Source organism: Aricia agestis, chromosome 1 (genome assembly GCF_905147365.1).
Source record: "Aricia agestis chromosome 1, ilAriAges1.1, whole genome shotgun sequence".
In the NCBI taxonomy this organism is placed as follows: domain Eukaryota; kingdom Metazoa; phylum Arthropoda; class Insecta; order Lepidoptera; family Lycaenidae; genus Aricia; species Aricia agestis.
In genome coordinates this window covers 13,501,973-13,508,350 of record NC_056406.1, presented here as the reverse complement: position 1 = coordinate 13,508,350, position 6,378 = coordinate 13,501,973, and positions in this window count along the sequence as shown.

Sequence of the window (6,378 nt, the reverse complement as noted above, 5' to 3'; positions counted from 1 at the left end):
CACTAATTGATAAAGCCAGCCAGCCTACCAGAAAAAAACTATAGGTAGGTACACGAAACTTTGTACTGACGGGTTTTAGTTAAATGACTGGTTTATATTATTCCAATCCAATTCAGCGCTGGATTGCTACTGGAATAATGTAAACCGGTCATTAACAGTGGATAATTATGCGCAAAGTACACTAGGCGAAAATGAAATTAAATGTTCGACATAATATTTTTATTATGGAAGACGATGAGGCAAAATCGGAAATATGCTTAATACATGCAATTTACTTCTGGTATGTAATATGTTGCATAAAATATTAATATGTATACTATAATAATATATAAATAAAAAATAAATTTAAATTCTGTTAGTAAAAACCGAGAACGGCTGAAACGATTTGGCTAATTTTAGTCTTTGGCTTTGCAAGGACTTTGATACGAAGTTCACCGGGTCAAAGTGTGATATAAGAACTTTTAAATAACTGTTACTTCACAGGAAATTAATTCAAAACAAATGTGTCAAACAAATATGAACACTGTGCTGATAAGATAGAGTTCGTTATCGCCGGCTCTGCACGGGCCGTGTGGGCGCGGCAAGGCGGCCGCTTTGAAAAGCTCTCCCGCAGTAAAAGTTATAGCTTTTTGACACTTGATCGCCGCTTGATCACTATCGTTAATTTTATGCGGTGTAAACTTTTTTTAAAATCAGGGGCATTTGCATTCAGTGACTTGACCTGTTTTTGAACTTCATACTGTCAGTGCTGTAATAGTGTGGCAACTGCACCTTACAAAAAAATTTGGTAAGGTGGCACAAGTGTGTTTTCTTGGGCGTTAATAGTGCTCTAAATCAGTGCAGGAAGTTGTCCACACTGCTTTGTAGTAAGTACTACCGAGTGTTTTTAAGAGACATGTGGGGACATTGAAAGGAAATGTTGTATACCAAATATCTAATAAAATGAAACAAATCGTAAGGTTCCACCGGCATTTAGCCAAATAGGGCATTCCCAACAAGCGTGTAATATTTTGTTACACGCTTGGGATAGGGAAAAAAGGGGAGACGCGTTTTTAAGACGTGGGAGAGCTGAGAAGAAAATATTTACCTTTCGATCAAAATGCTAGATAATATTATACCATTTTCTTTATGGAAAAAAATATTTAACTGGGCGGGAAATATTATTTTGTAAGTGGAGCGGTCGCGTCAAAGTTTACTATGTAAAGTAACCGTTGATGCCACGCCCTCAACGCCTCTATTTCTTTACTGCTCTTCATATTATAATATTACATAGATGACGACTGGCGTATTTCTGGGTACAAAGTAGGAACTGGGTACGTTTTTTTTAAATGAAATAAGAGGGCAAACGAGCAAACGGGTCACCTGATGGAAAGCAACTTCCGTCGCCCATAGACACTCGCAGCATCTGAAGAGCTGCAGTGCGTTGCCGGCCTTTTAAGAGGGAATAGGGTAATAGGGGAGGGTAGGGAAGGAATAGGAGAGGGTAGGGAAGGCTAAAGGGTTGGGGATTGGGCCTTCGGTAAACTCACTCACTCGTCGAAACACAGCGCAAGCGCTGTTTCACGCCGGTTTTCTATGAGCCCGTGGTATTTCTCCGGTCGAGCCGGCCCATTCGCGGCGAAGCATGGCTCTCCCATGGTAGTCGGTAACAGCACCTGCCAAGTATCTACTTACTTCACAGTTGAACTGAGTAACCCTTAAACTGAGTGAAAAACTGAGCAGGTGCAAAATTTGCTTTTTTATCTAGGATATATAATAATAGCTCCCATACCAGTTTCGGTGACGGTGGCCGGTTTCACTGAAACCAGGCCAGCTACGCAGGAGTAATTTTATAGTGCCCAAGTGTGTGCGCAGTACACAAGATCAGTCTCTATTCCTTTATTCTTATAACCCAGTGGGACGGAAGACCGACACGACCGGCGAGAGATCAGGCGCAGTACCGACTTTTTACATGCCCATCCGACGCATGGATCATCTTCAGACAATCAGGTGATCAGCCTGCATTGTCCTAACTCCTAACCAAACTTGGAAATAACATGTTTCCAACGCGGGAATCGAACCCAGGACCTCCGAGTCAAGAGCCGCGCTCTATAAAGGATAGTTGACTCTAGAGGAGATCAGTCGGCATGGCATCGCACAAAAAGTCTGTCGTCTGCGATCTCCCTAGAAGTGACCTTCGCGGGATGACAGTAACTACATATATTTTTACTATAGGTACCTATGCTAATTGGACAGACAGCTGTCGTGTACCTACTTCGGTCTTCGAGGCTGTGCCGGTGTTAGCACTACCAGCGCCCTGGGCGAGATTTCTTCGGCGCCCAGGGCGCTGGTAGTGTTAAAAAAATTGAACTAATATTAATATAATAAATCCGGCGCCCTGGGCGGTCGTCCAGCGTCGAGGAGTAAAAATAAAGATTAAAAAACAGAAAAAAAATATTAGTGAATTAGAAAATATATTAAGCTTATTACTTATTAGCAACTAACAGTCTTTAAATCTAGAACATTTCCCATCTCTATTTTACTAAGCCAGGCAGTAATGTTCATGTTTTCTACGTATGTTGAAATAAAATAGGTGAAAATTTATGGCATGTATTTAAATCAATATCTGTATATTCCCTTTTCCCGATCAAAATATTTGAAAGTTTCACCAAAAATACTGACTTGCACACTAATGATGCACCCTAAATAATGCGAATTCAGCATACTATTTAAAGTTATTTGCAAAACTGTTTTACTGAACAAATAACTATTATTAAAATTGTATATCTAAAATTCCTTAGTTCAACAAACATACTATAACTTTTTAAAGGAAACCCATCACCTAAATTACTTTTAGGAACATCATATTTTATTCTAAATAAAACCCAATTTAATCTGTTATGTTCATATAATTAAGAACACATAAAAATCATCAAGTGCTAACATAACATGAACTAAACTTTGGCACAGTGAACGGTAACTCAGTTTATAAACAATCGGCAAAGAGCGAGTCGGATTCGCGCACAAAGCGTTCCTTACCGATATATTGCAAAATAATTAATCCTCCGGCTTAGGAATTGCATTCTAGGGGTTGACAAGCTACTAAAGAAAAAAAAAAGAAAAAAACAACTGGCTTCAATTATGAGTCGACGGAGCCCCGCCACGCGGGGCTCCTACTTCTGGGTGGTTCACAAAAAAATAACCACGATGGCTAAGGCGGAAGCTACGCTGCGCTACGCTCCCGCCTTAGCCATCTAACCTAACCCAATCAAGTCGTAGTGGACCAACATTGCTATTAATTATTTAAGAATTATTAATAAATTTATTAACCCATACAATTATAATACAGTAGTAAATTTTGATAATTTTTCTTAATTTTTATCAAGAAACCTTGAATTATATAGTTTTGGAATGATAAAATCTTTCACCATAATATCTCATCATAATTACCAAAAATCTTTGTCGCTAACACAGAAATAGATCAAGATATATCTGTGGTCGCTAAAGAGTAAAGAGCGAGCGCAAAGGAGTGAGTGCGGCGTTAGATGAGGAGGCCCCAACATGTTTTTCAGTAAAACAGAGAAACAAAAAGAAAATAAAGTTAGGCTAAAAATATTTTAGTTGCACGATTTGTCAATTTGTAGACTTGTTTTGATAATAGAAATTGATTTTATTGTGGTGCACCTTTCGATATCGTTTTTAGAAATTCCGTTGTAAGATTGTCCAATTTAGAGTGCAAGTTAGTATTTTTGATAAACAATTTAAATTTTAGTTTTACAAATAATATATCAGATGTATGAACCATATTTTTGGTGTGAATTCGGTTATAAAGGTCGTCTCGTTTTGTATGATGTTTAAGTTTTTTTTGAAGGACATGTTCAGTTAATCAATTGTTTTTTTTTGATCGGCATTAGTTTTTCTGGTATGCATTCAGTTAATTAGCGGAGTTAAGGTAGTGTGCTGCAAAATTATTCTGACGTGCATTTAATAATATCCCAAAATTTATTAAGTTTTTGGTAGCCAAAAACCCTTTAATAAATTTTCACCTATTACTTCCTAAACCTCGGTAAAATACATAATAATCTATTGTTAGATAATATTTGGTGATAATTAGTATCTAGGGCGCGGGCGACAGGCGTGGCGGCGCGGGGCGGGGGCGCTCCGCCCACACTCACTTCCGCTTACAGCTGTCAACTGCAGGCTTCCCGTCCGTCACTACTCACCGAGACATAATTAGTTTGACCTAATCAATTAGCTAACGCCTAGCACTATAACTAGGTATATTATAGGGCTGGCGATACCACAAACAGAATTCCGGAATATAGTCGATGTAAGTTGAGATTGGTGTAGTTTTAAGGATTTTTTTTGTAACATAATAGGCGGGGTTTGTTTATATTTTGAGTAGTCGCTAGAGGATGGTCTCTAGGAGGTTCCTTGAGTTTATCTCTCTCGCAAAGAGAGACCTCGCACATGCTCCAGAATCTCGCTATAGAATTGGAATATTCATGGTTATTCTGTTTGGTAAGACTAAACCCTTTGTTTTAATAGTTCCATAAAGTATATTATTTTTATGTAGTGAACATTGTTTAATTTAGGTGTCCCTCGCTACTTGCTTCTTCAGTGACCGCTCTACTACACTCACTCTTAGCTATACTGCAGATCGGTCTCCTAAATTATATGCCAAAGAGTCCTAAATATGTAGGTTAATGGTATCTATATTTCTTAAATGCGAGCAAAAGCATTATGTAATTGGAACTTAACATTTATTTAAATAGATTTTGGTTTTTATTTCGTTTGCACCGAAATTTGTTGACCGCGCAATAACCGTGTATTTTGCAGCAATAAAAACCATTTGTTTCGGTTATAATCGGTACAATAAACATTGCTTTAGGTGAAAATGTCGGGCCTCGGAAGTAATAAGCCAGTCAATACGCAGAAAATCGGTATGAAACAATGAAGCTGAGTTTCGCCAAATGAGCTAGTAGTGTTATTTCTATAATCGGAGTATTTACTGTGGGCGGCGTCTATTGCGTAAATCAAGTAATCCGTCTGCTTGTTTCGTGGTCAATGGTTTGCGTTTGACGGAGAAGAAGAAGAAGAATTAATATTATGCTGCTCTATCATATTTACATAATACATATTATTATGAATAAAAAACAAAAGTAAAAGAAAAATGATTTTGCGAGAACACTGCTCTTTCCCAAAACGCACTTGATACAAAAATTCTATTTCGAAATTATTGGCACTTTAATGAAGATTTCGGTTAAAATTACAAGTAATGCAGATGATATAATTAGGGCAAGCCCTATGCAAGTCCGAAGGGCCGCACGCCCCCAGTAATGGGATTGGGGCGGAGCCCTGACCACGTCGCTCATCCGCGCTCTATGGGACGACGGAGACTCATAAAAATACCAACAATTACGCGCCGAACAAAAGTAATGTAATTTTAATAAAAAGGGGAGAATCTTTCTTTGAACTTGTTAGACATTTCATTAATTTTAATTTTTATTTATTATATTTATAATCTTTTGTTCCAAAAACTGAATAAAAAATTAAGTATTTCAATTATTATTTAGGCTTACATTATTGTTGATAGTATTGAGCTGATTTTGTTGCGGCGCATCTTTCGGACGCTTCTTTTGGACTTTGTGTGCACAGCTTCCACAGATCAAGGGCGGATCCAGCTTTTATTTCAGAGGGGGAAGGGGGGATTCCCATGTCAGATAGCTTGACTCCGTATGAATATAGCTATATAGTATATACCTATCTAGATAAATATAGCTATACTAAGGGCTTGTTTCACCGTTTCCTGATAAGACTATCCACCAATTAACTTCACAGATCAAGTATGGAGAATCTGTCAAAAAAGTCGTGAATAGCCTATTAGGCATTTTATCAGAAAGGGATGAAACAGGCCCTTCATATTATAATTTATAGGTAAGGGAACGTGAAAGTGCAGTGTTTGTCTTTCGCGTATAATTTGTTTACGTTTATAAATAAAAAGTAAAAACCCACCCGGTTGCCCAGCGGGATCGCCCTTGCCACAGTTGGACTGAAGTTACATATTACGTAATAACACAGAATCATGCCCTATTTACGTTAATACGATTAAATAGAAGAAAATAATATAAGTACAGGGCCTAGATGCTGTTTTACCACTTTCTGATGAAGTGCCGGATAGGCTATCCACACTCCATCTGTCAAAAAAGTTGTGGCAAAATGAAGCAAGCCCTAAGTGTTCTGTCTATAAATTATAATAGTTCCTGTCCGTAGTTTTTCAGATTGTGCAAGAGCTGGAGGAAAAAAGAGCGGTGAATGCACTCGACAAATGAGGATAGAGGGACAACTTTCCTGCCAGTAAGATTTATACCTATCACCTACGTAAGTTTTCTTTTTAAA